A 22,778-nucleotide genomic window follows, 5' to 3' on the forward strand; every position below is an offset into this window, starting at 1 on the left:
CTTAGAACAGGGGTGCCCAACCTTTTTGGTCCTGCGGGCCAGATCTAATTTTTCTGAAACAGTGGCGGGCCGGAACTAATATTTGATAAAAGTTGAAAAAGTAAACACATTTTTTTCTATTTTCTTATGGTTGGGTTCTTTTAAAGTAAGTACATAAAAGAACTAGTGTTGCAAATATGATTCATATATCTTGATTTTTGGAATGAAAAACAAAGATAACATTCAAAAATGTGTTTATTTGACTTATTTCAATTTTTGTTTGTTTAATTGTTTAAAATTGTATAGATTTTTTTTAGACAATTGCAATTAAATACCTTGATATATATATACAGCAATTCCCCACGAAAACAGCATGGAAAAAAACAAAAGTGCTCGGATCGGGCTCAAAATTTTTCTGGGGGTTCCCTGGCTGAAATAATTAGACCCGTATTTTTTTGTTTGGCCATTAGGGTGACCTACGGCGTGTTAGGGTGGTCTGAAAAATGGCCGTTTTCGTCGATTTTCGCAAAAACCACTTTTTTTCCTCGCCATTTCAACCGAATTCAATTGTCTTATACGCAAATGAAAGGTGATAATTTGGCCTTTCAAAGAAAAATAGTAAGAAGTTTCAAAAACATATGAAAAGGGCGTATGAAACTTTAAAATGCCGTTTTGGCGGTGTCTGGACAAAAAAGCCTATGTCTGGAAATATTTTTATCGGATTCCCCGGACATTTTCACATAAAAAATGGGAGGAGTTCATTAACAGGATTCCGAGATATGATTTTTTGAAAGATATTGGTTTTTGCGAAAATTGACGAAAATGGCAATTTTTCAGACCACCCTAACACGCCGTAGGTCACCCTAATGGCCAAACAAAAAAATACGGGTTTAATTATTTCGGCCAGGGAACCCCCAGAAAAATTTTGAGCCCGATCCGAGCACTTTTGTTTTTTTCCATGCTTTTTTCGTGGGGAATTGCTGTATATACATTTTTTTAACATTCAAATTTCAATAATCGTTTTTTCATAAATTTCACAATTTTACGAAATGGATAATTTTGTTTTCCTGCACAATTTTTTAATTAAAAAATCACGGGTCCCCCACAGACCGTTATTATGAAAAAAAAATTTCCACCCAAACCAATGATTGGACATGGTTCCTGGGACCATTCTGCACCTCTGGGCCGAGTTTCAAAATATTTGCCGGCAGAAATTTCGAATACGGTCAGTTTTAGTGTTTCGAGTAGAAATTAAGGAGAAATCACATGTAAAATGCGTAGGAAATGAGCAAAGTTTCAATGTTTCAACTCCAAAACATTAGTGGTCATGGTTTTACATTGTATTATCATGTAGCAGAATGATATAAAAACGATTTACAGCACTGGCTTAGCCGGATTAAGCCTAAGTCAAGTGACTTAGGTATATAATTTACAAGTTTATACCTTAATATTAAAAAAAACTCCCACATCAAGGAATTTTAAGTCAATGAAAACTAGATTGCACAAAAATAACTTAAAATGGGGTGACTTTGAGTCTAGGGGTGACATTGTACCAAATTTAACGATTTTATAATAGCCAGATAGCTTAACAACAAGCTCGATAAGCTTGAATTGCAAAGATTAGTCGTTGCAAATATTGTTCTAAGATTATGTTGTCCTTTGGCATCGAAAGTTCAATAACTAAGAAACACTAAAAAAATAGATAAAGCTTTAGTTTCGTAAGCCTTACCGTTTGACCCCGCCAAGGGTTTAGGACAAAAGTCACATTGAAAACTTACATCGCCTGTACATACTTGACTATACCGGTTTCGGTGTTAGAGTGTTGAACGTGGTTGCCTCTCACCCCAGTTTGGCTGGTAATGTTGTAAAGCGAACAATTTGATTTGATTTGATATTTAACTGTACTATTTTCATGTTTTCATAAGATATGCCAAGCTTGTTAAAAGATTTATTGTGTTTTCACATTGGGCAGAAGTAGGATTTGTTTTGATGAATACATTATTAGTGAACGTTCTTGATTATTAATATTATGTTTTATTGAATCCTAACTATGAGTGTATCAACATTATTTTATTCAATTATGAAATGTTATTTTATTTTATGACGATAACTGCAATGTTGGAAAATAATTGGTTGGTTTGAATTATTAATCCTGTGTCATTAAACTTTTGCTAAGTATAATCATTGCACAGGACAACAAAATTTTTTAGTAAGTTTTTTTATATTTTTTTCTTACTCTTGGTGACACCTTTATTTACAAGCAATAACTGTTCCAAAATGGATTATGATGTAACACACAGCTGTAAGGAACTCCAAAACTCTGTTATGTACCTAAAAAGAACTTATTGTATCTTGATTATTCACCAATAAAACCGAATTGAAAATTGAAAGGACAACAAAAATATATTAGCTAAATGATAGCTGGAGTCACTAGCGTGCACAGAGTGGGGCAACATGGGGCAACTGCAACACCATCCACAGAAATTTGTTCTAAATTTGGTCAGGAGGTATCCACAAATGACGTATTTTTCAAAACGTGCATATTATTGCCCCACCTTCCTCAAAGAACTGGGCACGCTAGTGGCTGGAGTACTCTCCGGATTTCATTCGCAAGGTTGAAATTTGTGAACGATTTAAAACAAAAAGGACAATTTTATTGTAACTGCCATGTCACAAACTTGCCACGTAACAAAAATTTGTTTCCCTATTATTTTAATTGTTTTATTTGATTTCAGTAGGTATTGATTCAGAACTGAAAGATGTGAGCATTATTTTCAAATTAGCAGGATTCCAGAAGATTTTAAATTAATTTTAATTAATTTAATTTTAAAACAGAACAAGCAGATTTGCGTAGCAATATCATCAAATTTCTTTGTGGGAACATAAATAGATCAAATTAATCCATCTACAAATAAATAAATTAACATAAAATTCAAGCTTATCAAAGCAATCTTTATGCGTTTATTGGTACAATGTCACCCCTAGGCTCAAAGTCACCCCATTTTAAGTTATTTTTGTGCAATCTAGTTTTCCTTGACTTTAAGTTCCTTGATGTGGGAGTTTTTTTTTTAATATTAAGGTATAAACTTGTAAATTATATACCTAAGTCACTTGACTTAGGCTTAATCCGGCTAAGTCAGTGCTGTAAATCGTTTTTATATCATTCTGCTACATGTTAATACAATGTAAAACCATGACCACTAATGTTTTGGAGTTGAAACATTGAAACTTTGCTCATTTCCTACGCATTTTACATGTGATTTCTCCTTAATTTCTACTCGAAACACTAAAACTGACCGTATTCGAAATTTCTGCCGGCAAATATTTTGAAACTCGGCCCAGAGGTGCAGAATGGTCCCAGGAACCATGTCCAATCATTGGTTTGGGTGGAAATTTTTTTTTCATAATAACGGTCTGTGGGGGACCCGTGAAAATATCAATATAAAAAATATAAGAATTAAATTCAAACATGAAGAATGCTCTTATTATATGTTAAAATTTGATCTCAAGCTTTTTTTTTAATTCAGACAATAATTTTATTTATTTAATAATTCATGAACAGCCTTAAGGGCCGGTCATAGAATTATTTTGAAAAGCCGTCGCGGGCCGGATGAAATGGTTGGGCAGGCCTGGCTTTGAATTTCGAAATATTAGAGAAAAAATGTAAAATCTAAAATTTGAAAAGTTGACTTTTTTCAATATTTTGTACTTTTTTCAACTATCGGTATTTGATTTCTGTACATTTCTGCATCATTTCTGAACATTTTCCATCATCAAAAAATATGAGTCATGTCATCGCTGTGAATTTCGAGATATTGAAATAATATTCGTAAAATACTTGGCTACTTTGAAATTTGTAATTTTTCTCAGAATGTTTCACTTAATAAATATGAATTTGCTAAAATATTTTTAAATTACTAATTTAATTTTTGAACAATTTCCGTCAGTAAAAACTACATGTTATTGATTTGAATTTTAAGATATTAAATAAATACTGGGAAAACTTTAATTTCTTAAAAAATGTTTTTTTTGCAATTCCGTCTTGAAATTACTTACTTTGCCTGTCATTCACGAACGACGAAACAGTCTACTTTTTTTCTACCAAAAATAACAGAATCGAATAGAAAACACTTTTCAAAACAAATGCTGAAAAGCTCTATTTTGCAGCACTAAAAAGAATGCTAAAAAGGTGAACTTTTCAGCATCGTTTTGATTTAAACGATGGATGACTAAATACATGGACATTAAAATGACAATAAAAAAATCGACCTCACGGATACTTCCTGATTGGATTTCTTATACAAAAATAAGTGACTGTGAAAATTTTGAGCGAAATCGGCTAAGGTGTCGCTAAAGATCGTTAAAGTTGCTAACTCGTCCGGGTAACTCGGATCGTTTTGCCGTCTTAGACAAAGTTGTTTGCCATAAAATTTTACTCAAGAATTTCACACTTGACAATGATTCGACACATTCAACGCCACCTTCTGGTATAATTTTGATTTTTTTTGCAAATTTTAAGATATTGGAGATAGGGAAACTATACCCTTTCTCAGCCTATTTCTATAATCGGCCTATCAGCACTTTGATCATGAATTACAGCTTTTGACTGTTCCAAAGTAATAAATAGCTCAAGTGAAAGTGAGCAAGCAACTCTTTATTGATGATACATCTGAAAATGTTGATTTAATAGCGGAAAACGGCAAAATTGATGAGAATTGCTCGAACGGCTTAGAGTGATAAAAATGGGTATATTTACCCTTAATTAAAAAAAACTGTTATTTCTTTGAAAAAAAAAATAGAATTTTCGCAATATTTTGCACTGAACAAGTATTTTCATGCTATGAACATTTCTTAAAAATTTCAATAGCAAGATCTTCGGTTTGAATTTAGTTTTTTTTTTCTATAAATGTTAAAACCAGCTTTTTCATTTTAAAGTGAAATGGGATATGTGATCCAAGATGGCGGATAATATGGTGGCCGTAGACTATTGAAAACTTTTATTTGGTTATTTGACTAATTTAAGGTCGCTGCACTCGAAATTTGTACAAATTTTGAAAACAAAAAAAAATTAAAATAAATTCTGTGGTATGATTACCCTAAAGTTCTATGGAGAGTTTCGGATTATCTAATCTACACTGCATTCCAATATATTCTCAAAAATATTTATTCTTGTGTTGAGACAATCATTTGAAATGTGTTTTATTCAACAAATAACTTGATGTTTCTAATATTATGTTTTTTTTTTCTGTCAGCTTCTTTATGTACACTTTAAGTATTTTTTTTTCCCTTCTTAATATTAAAAAAAATCGCGTTCTTTGAAACAAAAAATGTTAAATTAAAAAAAAACCTTCTATCCAAAATCATAAAAAAATACTTGATCGATTTTTCAATGTTCCAAGCAAGACACGAATTAGAGTTACCTCAACAAAAGGTGTGATGATTGAGCTCTTGATGCTTCTCCAAGTGCAACCTAGCTCGACTAGGACGATTTCCGCGCCATGTGGTTTGGAATTTTAATGACTTAAATTATGGACCCTAGCTGCTAATAACAGTGCAGAGCTTTTTATTCGCAAGGAATTTAAGTCGAGTCTCACATACTTGTGCACTCTCGGAGCTATAATTTAGAGATGCAACATGCAAACATTTAGTTCACCACATCTGCCTCACGATGAAGCGATTTTAACCACACGTTTGCGAGAATGCATTCCAACAATTGAAATGCTGGGTGAAAGTGAAATTTGATTTTAAGCTTTTAAATTTGATTTCAAAAAATAAAAATTACTTTAAAACAAAACTTCTGGTTCCGGGTTCGCCACTTATCCGTTCGTTGCGTTCACTTTTATTTGCTTTGGCTTCATTCAGCAAGCAAACCAGCACCAGCACTCACAGGAAAGGAAACTTGTCCAACTGGGAAGTGCCCGAAAATGGCAGCATCCAGCAGGCCACGGCGAGCAGCAGTGTGCAACTGGGGTGCAGTACTTTTATGCTTTTGACACATTCCGCCGTGACGTTGCAACGCTTTGACTTTTCTTTTTTCAGTATTTCGGCTGTAACTCAAGAAATACATAGAAAAGGTATATATGTTATTACAGATTCGGAAAGGGCATTAAATTTCCTATAAGAAACAGTGTTGAAATATTATTTTAAGCAAATATTCTATTTTTGAGAGGGGAATATGTAGCGTGACGTTGCAACGCGTGACTTTTTCTCAATCCTGACCCAATTCATGTTTCGCCATTAACTCTGCTCTGTTAAACGGCAAATTTTGAGTTCTTCTTCCATTTTTAATGTAAAATTGGCCAACAAATCGAATGCAATCATTAGTTTTTCGAAAAAATCAAACCCCGATTTTTAAAGACCACTTACATTTCGTGACGTTGCAACGCTCTGTTTTTGAAAACAGGGTTTTTCGTTGCGTTGCAACGTCACGAAATTCTAGTTTCAAAATAAATCATAGTTTTTGTTAGTTTTAACAACTGTAGATTAAAATTTTATTATAAGACATTGATAGACAGTACAAGGACATGTGAATTGATTGGCCCGCCCATGTTAGACCCCCCCCCCCCCCCTCTCTATACCGCACAGTACTAGTAAGTTTTACGATGGTTTTCAAAGCGCTTTCAAAGTAAAAATAAATATTTGTTTAATTCCATTATCACGAAGGACACGGAAGGAATCGGAAATGTATTACCGGGGGGTGGAGGGGGTCTAAAAATATAAATGTTTTGTTACGTAATGCAAGAACGCTCCCTTAATATTTTAATTGTTTTGGCCAATTTACAAAACACGTGGAAGTTTTAGAAGGAAGGAAAGGAGCTTCAAGTTTCAGGAGGGCTGAAATTTATAAATAAGGCGTCATCCATAAAGTATGTCACGCAAAAATCGGCCAAAATTGACCCCCCCTCCCCCCTTTGTCACACAAGGTTGAACCCCCCCCCCCTCAAAAAGTACGTCACATTTTGCCAGACCCCCCCCCCCTATTTTCGGTGGGATTTTTTATAGTTTTTTTTATCTTTAAACTCACATAATTTTGGTATTTTTGCCAATTTTAATATGAAAAAAAAATAATGTTTTTTTCACAGCTTTGTATCTAATAAGTTCAAACCATTTATAGCAGTTTTCTTATGAACACCCTCATTTCCAAGCATTTATTTTTATCAAGCAAGAATTTGCAAAATATTGAAGTTCCAGCTGAAAAAAAAAATGTGACTGTTAATAAATTATAATGTGATACCGGCATCAGGGGTGACATTGGGTCTGGGGTGAGTTTGGGTCATACAAAAATGCAGAAATTTGTATGACCCAATCTCACCCCCCAGACCCAATGTCACTCCTGATGACGGTACTTCTAAAAAATAGTAAGCAAACAATTTAAGAAAAGAGGATTTAATTTAATTGTGTACATTTCGAATTAATATTATGCAATCATTAAAAACAACCTAGCGTGACGTCACAGTCTCGCAAACCCCCCCTCCCCCGTTGGTCACATCTTGTCACACCTACGGTAACCCCCCTCCCCCCCTAAGAGCGTACGTACTTTATGGATGACGCCTAAAGTGCCCATATCGTTTGTTGATGGCCCCTAAGGGGTGATCTGCAAACAACGTAACTTATTTTGTTGACTTTTGTGCTTTTTAAATAAAATTTGAGGAAATAGTAACACTGTTTATCTGCGCAACATAACATTTTTAATTGCGAACAACTAAACGTTGCATACAACTTATTTAGGTAAGGGTTCGTCCAACAACAAAGTGACAAAAGTTTGTAAAAAAAAAAACAATCGAATCACGTGATTTTTATTGATTAGTGAATTTCACTGTAATTTGGCCTACATAAGGGTGTGGGATAAAAAAAATCGTTGCGTTGTATTAGAATGAACCCTCACGTAAATCAGTTTGTCATAAAGGGGCCATCCAGTAACCACGTGATTACTTTTTTGAAAGTTTTAGAATTTTTCCCCCTTGTGAACATTGGTCTATTTTGATTTGTTCAACAAGTTTCATAAAATACCTACTTTTTTTCGAGTTGCATACAAACTTAAGTGACGGAATTTGTGAATGACCCATGTACAATTCTTCTGTAAATATGCTCGGAAACATTATATAAAAAATATATAATATTTAGTATCCTTTTATCTTCAACAACCAACTACGCATACACCTTTTTTGCCATGTGACCAACATGATTTGAAATTTCGTGACGTTGCAACGCAAACTTAAACCTGTTGTAACTTTGGATCTAAACAACCAATTTAGTCGCTCTAGGTTGCATTTGAAAGCTCTTTCCAAGTACAAAGAGCATCCGAAATATCAAAATGATTGAATGTTTAGTTTTCTGTTGGCATAAACAACTGTCCCTTTTTCGTGACGTTGCAACGCAATAAAATGGTAAACTTACACTAGTTTGAAAAAATACTTAACTTAAGATAAACTGCAAATCCATGACATTTCCGTTTAGTACATCTAAAAACCTACAAAATGCAATCTAAAGAACAATTTTTGGATTTTATTTCGCTGAAAACCAGGAGTTTTTAGAAAAATGTTTTAAAACAATGATTTTATCATGAATTGATGCATAACTTAACCAACTTTTACATAAGAATATTCAAATGATCAATTAATGAAAAACATGATTTTTGAAGCTTCAAGTAGTCTAGAATCGAGGAAAAATATCCAAATAGCTCATACACGCTTTTCAAAATTTCATCCTAAGGTGTACATTGCCGGAGAATGTGTCTTTTGTTGATTTTGCTGCTTTTTTTATTGAATCAAACGACGACGGTTTCCTGGGGGGTGGACAGCTGAGAAAGGGAAATTCACAAATTTATGTTTGTGTTTGGGAATAAACTTATTTTTAATTTTAAGACTTCGAAAAATTTTGAAAAAAAGATAAAATCTAAATTGAATATTTCCGGTTCCCCTCCGGAAGATACCGGGACCACCCTAGTCGACCTTGCCCTCGCCACAAGTGAAAGAATTCAATTCAAGCGAAATGGAAAGCAAAACCGGATCAACCTCTTGGTCGTCGTCGTCGTCGTAGGGCTGTGACTCGTTTATGGTTGACCATGATCTGATCATATTTCGCCCGTTTGAATCTCCTATCGTCGTCATGCACACATGCAACCTGCTGCTGCCGCGGCGTCGGATCACTCAAACGTAAAGCGACCAAATTAGGTCAAACAAGAAGTCAATTTCTTTTTTTGCTCCCTCCCTCTCTCGCTTTTTCCCTTTTCTCACTCTCTTTCTGCAAAGCTTCCTTCCAGCGACGACGACGGCTTAGTGTAAGCTACTATACTTAGTTACAGCGCTTAGCACTACTGACCAGATGAAAACAAGCGAGTCATTAGAGCAAGACGGCTTCTTCATCTTCTTCGTAGGATGTGAGGAAAAAAATAAGCTCGAATTAAGCTCGCAACGAAAAGGAAGCCGAGGCTATATTTATAGTTTGTGTATCAGCATTTAATGATAATAACTGTAGCACAAAACTGTGAGTATACTTTCGTTTATTCTGCGCACACTTGCTGGTTGTGGTTGTGAGTGAGGGTTAGGTTCGTGGAATGTAGCTCATTAGCCTTGATCTCCCTGCTGTGAGGAAAATGATTTTTAATACCAGAGCAAAACATCGCAAGGTTTTGCGCGTGTTTCTGTTGTAATCATTAACATTTATTAAAATGTGGTGAAATTGTGTAATTTGATGCTTGTGATAAAGTAATTTCACTTTTATGGGATGAATTAACTTTCAACTTGTCATGGTAGACGAACCATAACATGAAAAGGGAACCTAGAAGAATTCAAGGTAAGTATTGTTTTGTTATCTTTAAAAAAACAACCAAATTATTGCTATTCAAAACTTCCCCTCAATTTGTTCTCGGCGTTCATCACATTCTTCCACTTCACAACATTCTTCATTCTCAACCCATTTTAGTTTTCACTTTCCTCACCCAGCATAATTACCAGCGATGATGCTCACTTCTCCAGCAAGGTCGTTGACCAACAATATATCAGAGATCTCCTCCTCCTCCTCGACGCACTCACGTAACACTGCAAGCAATTCAACAACCTCTTCCCATCATCATCATCATCACAGGTCCAAGCACTCCAGACATCGTCATCGTAAGTCTCCCGGTTACACGATTCCCTGGGAAACAACTTTCACTCTTTCGACAATCTCGTCGAGGGTTCGTCTCCTATCCCCCACGTTCCGTCAACGAAGTCGTCGTCGTCGTCGTTGGTGTAATAAAAGCAATGCGGCAGAACTACCGTCGAGGTTCCCGGAGCTAGCCGGTTTTGGAGTGTGGTACAATTATCAAGTCGTTGAGAGGTATCCCCCCTTTCTTCAAGTGACTCTGGAACGAATGGGTTACCTTCGGAACGAAGCCTGTGTGGATCGGGAAGGCTTGATAAACTGGTCTATCCCTCGTTTCTGGATTCGCTTTCGCTTTCAGTTTTCAATGTAGTTTTACAACCTGGAGATGCGTCGTTTTGTGTGAGGTGAGGATGGGATGAAACTAGAACTGGTTTCTTAGTTTAATCGGTACAGGGGAAGAAAACAGATAATGATGCAATCCATCAATATATGAAAAGCATGAAATAAAAGAAATCAATGGTTTGAATCAATTGTATCACAATAGTATCATGAGCAAATTATTATTAGTTCATTTTCTTTTTTTTCCACCTTGTGATATTAAATTTTTTTGGAAAAAATCAAGCTGATTGATCAATTAGAATATTTACATTAAGTTTAAACGTGCGGGAAACTAGGTTGCATACTTAAAATCAAGTTTTCCGCTCGCTTGGTATTCAAAAAGTTTATGTAATAAGTCTACTCTTTTTTCTCAGAGTTGTAATATTACGTTACGTAATATTTGGAGGAACTCTTATTTTTAGGACCATCATTTTTTAAATAAAATACTCAAATGTCTTCGGAAAATGAGCGTTGACAAATTTTACTTTTAAATCCATTGAAATTAAAATAATAGTTTTGTCATGATGATAAAAGACTTTTAAAAAAGTTGTACACTAATTTTTGTACAAAAAAACTTTTAGCTTAAAAATGAGTACTTTCTAAAGGACTACAGAGGCCAATTGCCCACACAAACTTTCACACAATTGTGACAGTTGTTCATACAAAAATGCTAACAAAATATTCGAAAATCGGTATCTTGAAATCGGGTTTTCTGAGCAATTTAGTGTCCTTTGTAAAAGAAGTAATTGATGAATAGATTTTTAGGAAAAAATAGTTACACCCGAAACAATTTTACTCAAAAAAAATATGCAAAATAATCATTTTGAACCAAAACATGTTTGGGTCTGTTAAAGTTGACTAAGATTGCCATCTTATAACTATAATATAAGATGATACAAATTCATTCATTTGCCAATTTATAGGAAAAAAACATGTTTTATAGCAAATGGCTTTATTTTAAGATATCAAATTAAAATTTAAATAAATAAGCACGTTTTAGTTTCGATACCGTTGTACCGTTTTCAAGATATAGCAAATATGAAAATGAAATATAGTAACAACAAGTTTCTACACTAAACCAAGTCTAAAAAATAGCAAAGAGATCGGTAAATAAATTTCTATAAATTTGCTTCAAAAACAAAGCACAGTGCACAGAGGTTCAGTTCGCAAAATTAAGTGGATAATGGATTTTCCGAAAAAATAGTGAAGTGTTGGAGCTTTGGTGTCTTCAGAATAGTTGAGGGGCAACTCTTGGTTTGGTTGAAAATAAGGGTGGTTCACGATTAGGAAGATTTTCAAAACTTTTTAGGAATAATTTTGGGAACTTTTTTGTCTTCTAGAAAGTTTTTTTTACGTAACAATTCAGGGTAAAGTTTAAGAGAAAAGTGATTTTGGGGGCAAATGTAACAGCCATTTTAAATTTAAAAAAATGCAAATGTAAAACATAAATATCTTGAAAAGGCGCAGGCAAAATTTTGAGCACCACATTGCATTTGAAAAGGGTGGCACTACAAATTCTGAAAAAAATGTCAGGTGTATTTTTCTTTAAACTAGAGATATTTTCATTTACAAATGTCTGATTTTGAAGGGAAAAGTGTATGGAACCACCCTAACAAAATTCAAAAGTTGTTCAGCTATATGTTTTTCCAAGTAATTTTGCCCACTGAATCCAAATCTGCCTTCAGAATTAACCCAAATTGCAAAAATATAAATTTTTGGTTTCTATGTAAAAAATATCAGATTTTCAAATTATGTGGAAAATGCATTTTTAGAAAAATCATGATGTTTTGGAGCTTCGGTATGTTCAGAAAAGTTTTAAGCTTGCAAATGGAATGATGCTTGGTTTAAGTTTGGTTGTAAATGAGGGTGGTTCACGATGAGGGTGGTTTATAAAACCAAACTTTCTTGGAATATTTTGGGATTCTTTGTCTTAAATGCATCCATTTTCTTCAAAATTTCTGTACTTTTGACTCATAAATTAAAAACTAATTCACCAATACGAAAACGATTATTATTTAGAGCTCTAAACGTGATGTTCTTCACTTTTCTTAACCCTGAATTGCCACGTTCAAAAACAGATTTTTGAGGGTTCGTTCTAATTGTTATGTGACAATATTAGAAGGGATAAAAATTCCTGAAAGTTTGCCTGGAAAGTTAGATTAAATTAAAAAAAAATCTTGAACCACCCTAATTTTCAAGCAAGCCAGTTGCTCCCTTCCATTAAAAAAAACTGTTTTGAAGAAACCAAAGCTTTAACATTTTACTATATTCCGGAAAATCTATTTTGCACATAATTTTGCGATCTGGACAATTCTGCTTTGACTTACGTTTTCTAATATACACAGAATAAAATTGAATTTTTGAAGGTTGAAAATTTTGTTGGTTGAATATTACCTCTTTTTTTGAGTAATTTTCCTTAAAAAAATGTGTAAAAATGTGAACCAGATTTATCAAAAATTGATAAAAGTTCAATTAATCTTCTTTTTAACACAAAATCTGTCATCATTTCCCGATGAATATTTATTACCATCTATTTTTTTCTGTGTACAGCATCTGAGAGAAAATTTTACAGTAGAAATAGGTTCTCTGAGTGTCAATTCATATGTCCCGAAAGAAACATTATTTTGTTGCATGTTGAACTATGAACCTGCATAGAGATTTAGTATTCCTTACTTTTCCTGCAAGGCCGTTGCAAATATTTGTAATAGTTTATTGGATTGAATTTAGGGATAAATACTCATTTGAGCGACAATTGTTTAAATCTTGAGAAAATTAATACTAAAACCGTTTTCGTAAAATTGAAAAAAATGTCAATAGAAATAAATGATTTGTAGACTTTTGATCCAAAACAACACCAATTTGCACCAAGATTCGAAGAAGTCAAACTGGAAGCATCAGCTCCGCTCTGCTCTGAATCCATGGCTTACCTTGACCCATTTATTCAAACGATCCCGCGCCACCGTTCCGCTCGATCTCATCATCATCACCAACGAGTCTTCTCGATTTTCTTCTCTTCACCACGCGGCGCAGCCCACTTGGATGGATGGAAACAGGTGGAATTTCTCCGGGAGAGCCCGCGCTCGCGTGTGGATCGTAACCAAATGAACGCAGCGAGGAATGGGATATGAAATAAAAAATAATGATGGAAAATATGTGGGGAACTCGGTCTCGGTTGGTTCATTGACTGGGACTGGACAGCACGAACAAGAAGGAACGTTTCTTTGGGTTATTGGGTGAACATCTAGGTGATTTGGTTGAGGGAGGAATGAAATGTTTTGTTTTTTTTAGAAAGTTGAAAATTCTTTCTGTAATTCCAGAACATTTTGAATTGTATTTTTTTTTAGTTTACAACTCACATACAGTTCCATTATTAATGAGTTCTTCTTTTCTCTTTTTTATAGGTAATACACGTGAATTCTTGGAATAAACATTATATTGAAAAAAAAAAGCGTAAGTAGAATAAAAATTAGCTTGGAAACATTAAATCTAACTAAGTAAGTTCAATAAACTTGAAACTTTATCACTATATTTAATCTTCCAAAACTCAAAAAACCCCAGAAATAAAACGCTCTGTAATCAATTCTCTTCGCTTAACTGATAACCATATGTTTGCGTAAGCAAAAAAGTAATCTTCATCCAAAACAACGATACCAACTCGAGTAGTTTCTTCTACAACTCACCTCATCACTTCTATGAGCTTGATGAGATGGAGAAAAAAAAAGTGCGTTGAAGCCTAAAATCGAGCGGCTTTTCGCGTAAAACTGTTACCGACCGGCGAGCCGCGCTAATTATAACCTATAAAAGTCCGTAAATTAACGATTACACAAAGTATTTTCTTCGTTTCGAACAACTTTTCGCACCTCGTGAAAAATTAAGAAAAACATAAAGCAGCGGAAAATTGAGCCGGCGTGGGTGGTCCAGTTGATGTCGGTTATCGCGAACGTGGCTGCTGTGACTACGAAACTGGTGGGGGAAAACAACATCATACGATTGACGGTACACAGGTGTGGCGCCGATGTACACACATGGTGTTATTATGCAAGTGATCTACATATTGGCGCGAACAATGGATTTTGAGCCGAAAAGTGACTTTTTTGTGAGATTGAATGACGTGCTTGGTGTCTTGTTTTATTGAGAGAAACGAGGGTTAATTACGGGTTTTTTAATTCATTAATGATCTTTTTAAAACAAGAACTTATAAAATTGCAGTAAATTTTATTCCATTGTCTTTGTACTTATAATTTAGATTTTTTTTAATCCTTAAAATCTTTTAGATTTTGGACCCAAAAAGTATTTAATTGGTCTGCGTAGATTATGAGCTAGGTGCCAATTTCCTTAATCCAAATTGTCAAACTTCAAATGATGGTCAAACAAAATGATGGTAATATTCATCAGTAAATTGTGACAGATTTTGTGTCATAAAAATGTGTAATACCACATCAGGAATTGATGAATATTCATCAGGTTCACATTTTTGCACTTTTTTTTGCGTAATATTACTCCAAAAAAGAGGTAATATTCAACCAACTAAAATCCCAACCTTCCAAAATTAAACTTTTTTTTCTGTGTAAATAAAAGACATAAGGTCAAAAAGTTAAAAGATCTTTGGTAGACAATGTTCATATTTTTCTGTTTTTTGTTGTTGTAAATAAATTCATTATAACATAATGTCAGTACATCCAAGATCACCCGATAATGTATTACAGAAATTGAAACGGCCAGTCCTACTGCGCCGTGTTAGCCGCAGATAGGATTCCGAGGACGGATTACATTTCACAGAATCTACAGGGGAGGAAGGATACGTGGACATACCGTATCAAGCTTAGGCCGTTGCAAATATTTTTTTGAAGTTTATGTTTATGGGGGGCAAAAAAAATAAAAAATATAAAAATTTAAATAAGCGACAAAAACTTTAAAAAAAATATTTGCAACGGCCTTACTTTTTGTCAATTTGCACTTCTTTCACACAAATATATCATTTAATTTTTTATTTTAAAGAGATTTTTTTCCGTTTTTTATATCATGAACAGTTCATTAACTAGTTTAGTAGTGAGAAATTGTCTTTGTTTGTTTTTTTTTATTATTATTAGGAACATGAACAGCTCTTGAAATTTAAATTGCGGATTATTTATAAACTTTGAATATCTACTAACTCTTTAAAAAAGTACCCCACTTTAAAGTAACTTGGTCTCTGCCATGTATTATATATATTTTCTAATATAAAGTCAAATAATTGTGGGAAATCAACAAAATCATCAATCAACAATTTTCACTCAAAACAGCAATAAAATGTAGACGATTGCAGCAGTTACGACATGTTGTGTCTGTAGCTTATGATCGGAATCAGTCCAATAGATGAAATCTGAATTACATAAACTGTACAAGAAACCACCCTACAACAATTGACCACTTTGCAGAACTGACCCAACACCGCCACCACCGTGTGTGATTAGGGCCACAACATTCCGTCAATCTTCGTGGGGAATTACGTGAGCCACTTGGCCACAATTTGACCTGGCCCAAAGACCCCCATCATCAGCAGCAGTCGCGCGGTTGCAGTCTTATTTATCTATTATCTGCAATGATTGGCACAATTTCGCGCCACTTTTGCATCAATCTGTGTCTTTCGACTCTTTGTCAGAGTTTTCTTGACACCCATCGTCACTTTTACTCGTTACCTGGTGCAACACTAAAATTATGTGTCCATAAAAACACACACACGTGTCTCATTGTTTGCTTTTGGTGGGAACAGTAGGTTGGGGTTATTTTGGAAAATATCAATTTTACTTTTATTTTTTTTAATCTTGTTTTTAAAACTAATTTTTTGTTCGGTTAAAATTTCAAAACATAACATTCATCATGCTAAAGTATTACAAAAATAAAATACCTTAAAATAAAAATTACAAAAATACACCACCCTACAAATTTTGCAACAAAAAATCCGCTTTTCATCATCGTCCCTCATTTGAGTCAGTTGGGTGCATTAGTGGGTTGCAAATCTGCTTTCCTCACTCTTCTCACTGAAGAAAATATAAAGTCGCCACCACTAACCCACCACCAGTAATGAGGAAATGTTGGGGCACATTTCCTGGGCCTTTTGTCCGTTCGCGGCGCGGTGTGGCTCTTAATATTATCGCACTTGTGGCTCTTTGGATGAGAAAGATCTGAGGAGTGAAGCTAAATTGTGTTGCATTTTGGGTGACCTCTGTGAAGAGGAGGCTAATTAGTGGGAATAAATGTGTGGGCACTTTTTTGCAAACTGAAAGGGGCTTGATTTTATTTTTTGGGAATTAAAACCGGGATCGAGGTGAAATCAGTTTGGGTCATCTTTGGTTAATTAGTTCCTGTGACAAGTTTGTCGCTTTTTATGCAAAATATATTTGCGGTCAGTTTGAGTCTTTAGCGGGAAGAAGCCTGAATTTTCAGATTTAATTTGTTGATTAATCTTCTTAACAAGTTAATAAGCAAAAAAACAAGAAACTACCAACATTGATTTTGAAACTACACTTAATCTTAAATAACGAAAGTCCTTTATCCTAAATAAAATAGAAAAAAAAAGAAAAAGAGTAACAAAATTTACAACAATTTTCCAAAACCGAATATTCTTGAAACCCCAAAATTTCTGCAAATTTAAACAGAATTGCCTAGCATTTCATTCTTCCTAACTTTTTTCAAATATCAAGATATTTGTTTTGTTTTGGATCAGGCCCACCGTTTTAATATTTTAACTGGATACATGTATTCAACAATTTTGCTAGATTATTTATTTCAGATATGGAAGAAATGAAAATTAAAAAATATTTGTGGATAATTTGTATAACGAAAATAACGATAGTATTACCTACTGTAAAAGGAGGTAACATAGGATTTCAATTTATTTTTAAACTATTAAAACTGGTCTCAAAATTTGTATAGTTAGAACGTTTACTGGAGTATGCCTTACAATGTTCGATAATTTTATATACAGAGTAGTGCTCTACGATCTCGCGACTTTTTTAGCGATTTTCAAATTTATTAATTTTTGATTTGAATAAAACTTTGTCCAAGCTTTCCCTGTGTCAAAAGAAGTCATTTTGCATCATTAATTTTTCCGTACAAGTCTCCATACAATTTTGGGGGCTGGTTATGGAATTTTCTGATTTTCTGAGGGATGTTCTGATCGATTTGGTGTCTTCGACAAAGTTGTAGATTATAACTAGTACTTTTCGGAAAAAAATTACACGGAAAAAAAAAATATTTCACTTGTCTTCACTAAAAGTGAAATTCCCAAAATACGTATTTTTACTTTTCGATTTTGGCTGTGCATTGGTTTTTAAAACAATCCTCAATACAATATTGGCAGCTGTCCATTCGAAAATCTGTAGCTTGGTAAACAGATTTTGGAAAAAATAGTTTGACCGTTGCTTATATTTTTAGAAGTTTATGTCCCTCGACTCTGACCAAAGTCGAGGGGTGAGGAAGCAAAAAAAATAAATAAAAAATAAAAATTGAAATGACGAGCCATGGTTTCAACATTTGTATGGAAAAAATGTTTAAAAATGCATTATACACCTGTCCAGATGCTTTTGCGGTGCTGTACATCGGAATTTCATAAACAATTTAAAATATTTTCGAAACATACCACAACATGCTAAATATGACTATCAATGCAGAAAAATACATTTTATATTATTTTCAGCTGATAAGATTTCCATTTTTTTTAAAATTTTGAAGATTTCTAAAAAATATTCATTTTTGCCCCCCCCCCCCCTCCCCCTCTACCAATTTTTCGGACCAATTTTGAAGGGGCCTCCCCCTTACGACATGATCTTTGAATTTTTTCGACAACGGCCTTACTTTAAAACAATATTGCCCATTATTTGTATTGTTTAATGTTTATTTTTTCACGTTCTTTCTAAAAAAATTTACGCCAAAAAAATCATGATCATTTTTAAAAGTGTAACCATATTTGCAATCGAAATGTACTTCTTGCAATTTTGTTGCGAAACTATACTTACTTTTCCTGTCATTCTTGAATGGCGAAATGGCCTACTTTTCGCATTCATTTGAGTGCTGAAAAGTTCAACTATTCAGCACTTGTTTTGAAATGTGATTCAATTCAAATTGTGATTTCTGGAATTGCTAAAAGATGTAGTATTCAATTCGTTGCAAAACTTGGTTTTTAGGTCTCATCGTATTTATACAACTCGATAAACCTCGTTGGATAAATGTACGACTCGTGCTGAATTAACCTGTGTTTTTTTTTTGCAACTTGTTGTTTACCCGAGCAGACGGAAATAACTTTGGAATAACATTTTTTGATATTTGAAAAAACTAGGCCAGTAACATTTTATGTTATTCATAACAAGATTTGTTATTCATCGTTATGATTTTTTTGTTACTGGGTTGTTATCGTAATAACGACGTATAACACTTTTAGTTATTCTTCGAACAAATCTTTGTTATTATTTTTTGTTATTTTAACAACTAATCCGATCATCCCAATAACAGTTTGAGGCATTCTTCCATAACAAAAAATGTTATTCCAAAGTTGTTTTGGCTTTCAATCAATATCAGACCAATAACAAATTTTGTTTTGATAACATTAATTGTTATTAAACCCTTATGCAGAAAAGGGTTTTTCAAGAAGATTCCTTAACACTTTACGTTATTTGAACAGTATTTGTTATTGAATTGGCATGAATTTTGTTATTACCGTCTGCCCGGGTAAACTTTTATTTGATTTTTTCCTTAAAAGGCACCGTTTTCAAGTTATTGCAATTTGTGAATAAGTTAGTATACTTTTTATTTATTTTTTACAGTGAATTTATTGTTTTCCAAAGAAAATTGTCAATATTAATTTTTGAACTTAGAAAATCAATTTTCAATGTTAAAAAAATAAAATCTCTGTGAAATTACAATCATTCGAATAAAAATATTATCAAAATTATAGCATCAAGCATACTATTTCAAAAGGGCCAAAAACACATACTTTGGCCCTTTTGAAATGTTGGAATTGATTAATAAAACCTAAATTCTCAAACTCGAGAAAGCGGTGGAATTTAACATGTTTGCTTGAATTTTCGGCTTTTATGACTTATCCAACAAAAAAATATTTTCATTAAAAAAAACTCTTTCCATTAAATTTTGTGTCAACAAACCCCAATAAAACAGAATTTCCAATCCATCCAATTGCCACTCCGCGGCACAATTGAACCAATTGATGAATTGCCATGCCGTGCCGGCTTCAACCTCCTTTTTTTCTGCTGCAGCAGACTTGGCTGGCTCTCGTGTTACGAGTCTAATTAATTAATTTAGCATGCTTGCCAGAGAGTTACATCTCCGCGCCAAACCACAAAACCAAACCAGAGCACCAGCCACAAACATCATTTGCCGACCACCCCGGCTCTATTGAGCGCGATATGGTTTGATGATGATGAATTTGGCTGCTGTTTGCGTGAGATTCCTCATTATTCCCTCACGATGATCCAGCAGAATTGAGTAATAAATAATAATTACTGTTTGGATGCGTCGATTTTCTCCCCTATTATTTGGGCTATTTATTTATTTTTTTATTTGAGAAAAAGTTCTTTTTTCAGTTTGCGAAAATGTAACACGATTAGTATTCAGCGCAACAACTAAACTAGTCACCTAGAATCTCGAAAAGAGCAATCAAATGCCGGTTAATTTCTAATTTGGGACACACCTTTCTCGTCCCAAAAACCGACGGACAGACGGGACAGAACTGGGTCCGACTATGCAAATTCTCACCGGCGGTGACATCCCCTCGCCCAGCTCAACCCAACGGAACATCGCAACAAGGAAAAAGGTGAATAAAGTTTATTCACCTACATTTTATGCTGATGGACAGCACCACCGCAAATTCCACTTACCCGGCTCTGTCCGTTGGCGTGGATGGATGGCGTTGACCATCCGCCCCAAGCGCGCGCGCGCGGAGATCTTTTGATTGTTGTTTTTGCTCACCTGCTTCACCCGTTGTTGGTGGGGTGAGGTGGCGGGGAACATCATTTCTCCAAACTTAGGGTGGGTGAACCTAGTTTGGTCGGGGGTGTAATTTCATCATTTACTTTTAAAAACCTGCTGGACAACATTATTAAGACACAAATGTTCATTTTGATTTCGATTATAAAATGAAATTATTCTTGTTTAAGAATATGTTCTTGACGAAGGAAATGGTTCATGGTCACCAGAGATGTTTCCAAGTTTTCGGAACCATATAAAAAATCTTTTTTTTTGCATTATTTTTCATTTTCAGTACAACTTTTTACCAGCCAAATGAAACTTAAAGCTTAAGAATTCGTCGAGATGAGAACCTGCAATAATGGCCATTTACATAGCTTGACCAAATTAGGTCATGGGATGGCCTAAAATTAGTATTTTTTAATCGAAATGCTTTTCAAATATAAAGAACAGTACTGTTGATTTTGGTAACATTCTACAGAATGGAGAAATCTTATCTAACTCTTCAGCAAAATTGTTCCCTGGAAACGAACAATTAACTTTTATAGTTTTAGACAAATTCATACAGTATGTATTTAAAAACGTGGGTTTTATAGAAAACCTAGATGTATGGGTATCAAAAGATCGGAAATTTTATGCCCTTTCCGATTCCACATAGGTTGACTTGTGAATCGTGGCCCGGTTCGGAAGCCAGCGGATTTTCCGACGACGTAATTCCGGGTTGGTACGAAATTCCATCGAAAAATCTATTCTATCGATACAAAGACCCCCAAAACGGTGTTATACCCACTCCAAAATGTTTATTTAGGGATTCTATGGTAATATATTGACATTTAGTTAAATTAAAAGTTTGCAAAATTAAGTTTAGATAAGTTTTTTATAGAATTTCCAGAGTTATATAAACTTTTATACTAAGCAGTTAGTAAACTTTATATTTAATCCAAATTATTTTTTCAAACAGTCAAGGATGTCTATTTGTTGTTCGTAGACTGGATTTATGGTGATTTGTCAACAAATAACTTTATTTGTGTTAATTTTTTGAAAGGTGTACAAACTTTTTTTGCACCTTTTTTGATTTTTGTAGTAGTATTTGTTATATAACTTTTTATAGAAATCATCTTTTCATGAGCATTTTGTAGCAAAATGTTCGGCATGAGTTTCTGAACAAAACGTAGTACTAGGTTTTTGTCAAACTTTAAATTGTTTACAAGTTTCATCACAAAATGTACATAGTGCCCAAGGGGTGTAAATACTTTTTTACATACTGTAAGTGTTCAAGGGACTTAAAACCAAAATGCACATGCATTTTTTCAAAAATTAAATACTTTTTTGGTTTTGGTCAAGGTTTTTGCTAGTTAGACATTTTACCCCGCCTCTAGACGGGCTTCGATTTGAAAATTCGTCAAAAATAAATTTTTCAACCAATTTTTGATTTTTGATTTTATGATTTAAAAGAATTGGAAAGAAGAACTCTTAAAAACTTAGTAAATTTTATGTCTGGTAGTTTTACTTCTTTTATGTAACTTTGCCAATGTTTTTAAAAAATGTATTTTTAGGGGTCAACTTTGGCTGAGTTATTTACTAACATTTCCTAAATTTTAAGTAAACAGAAGTATGCAGTAATTTTTGTTATGTCCCAGACTATGCCGTAGCATTTTTAACAATTTAAATAATGGTGGTGCCATTCTATAAAAAAAATGAGAAAATGTGAAAAACAATCACAAAAATGTTAAAGTGACTGTAAAAACATGAAAAAATAGATAGGCAAAATTTAATAATAGAAGGTGGTAGAATAGTCCAAATACTACCAAAGCAAACATAAACTAAACAAGATAAATGCAAATAAAAATACAAAAACTTAAAGGTTTCATCCATAAAGTACGTCACGCTAAAATCAGCCAAAATTTACCCCTTCCCCCCCTTTGTCATGCTTACCCTATACTTACAACACGCAATGTCACACTTTCTCAGACCCCCCTCCCCCTCTAGAGCGTGACATACTTTATGGATGACGCCAAACAAGAAAAACATAAAACAAGAGAAGTAAAGTTTTTCGTAAAACAAAAGTTGCTCTTAATCAACCTAAATCAGTGACCAAAGTATGGCCCGCGATGTGATTTTTTTTGGCCCGCGGACCCATTTTGAATGATCACGTAAAATGGTCCGTTGACCACTGGTCAAGTGATTTCATGCTTTTTTTTAATAAAGGTTTATTCTAAAAAAAATGCTTATCTTTTATATTTTTTGTCAATAGAAAGCTAATGACTTATCAGTAAGTTGATCCCCATTTTAGGAAACACATATTTTGTCAAAAAATCTTTTTAATTAAAACAATTTCACACGGTTCAATGTGAGTGAAACTAGTAAATATCGTG

The 22,778-nt window shown here is 33.9% G+C and overlaps 1 protein-coding gene across 3 annotated transcripts in view; it reads left to right on the forward strand.

Moving 5' to 3' along the window:
- Positions 1–22,778, forward strand: part of LOC120417858 (uncharacterized) — a 78,982-nt gene that overhangs the window by 34,539 nt on the left and 21,665 nt on the right. The window lies entirely within an intron of this gene.

The sequence above is a fragment of the Culex pipiens genome, chromosome 1 (assembly GCF_016801865.2).
Source record: "Culex pipiens pallens isolate TS chromosome 1, TS_CPP_V2, whole genome shotgun sequence".
NCBI classification, from domain to species: domain Eukaryota; kingdom Metazoa; phylum Arthropoda; class Insecta; order Diptera; family Culicidae; genus Culex; species Culex pipiens.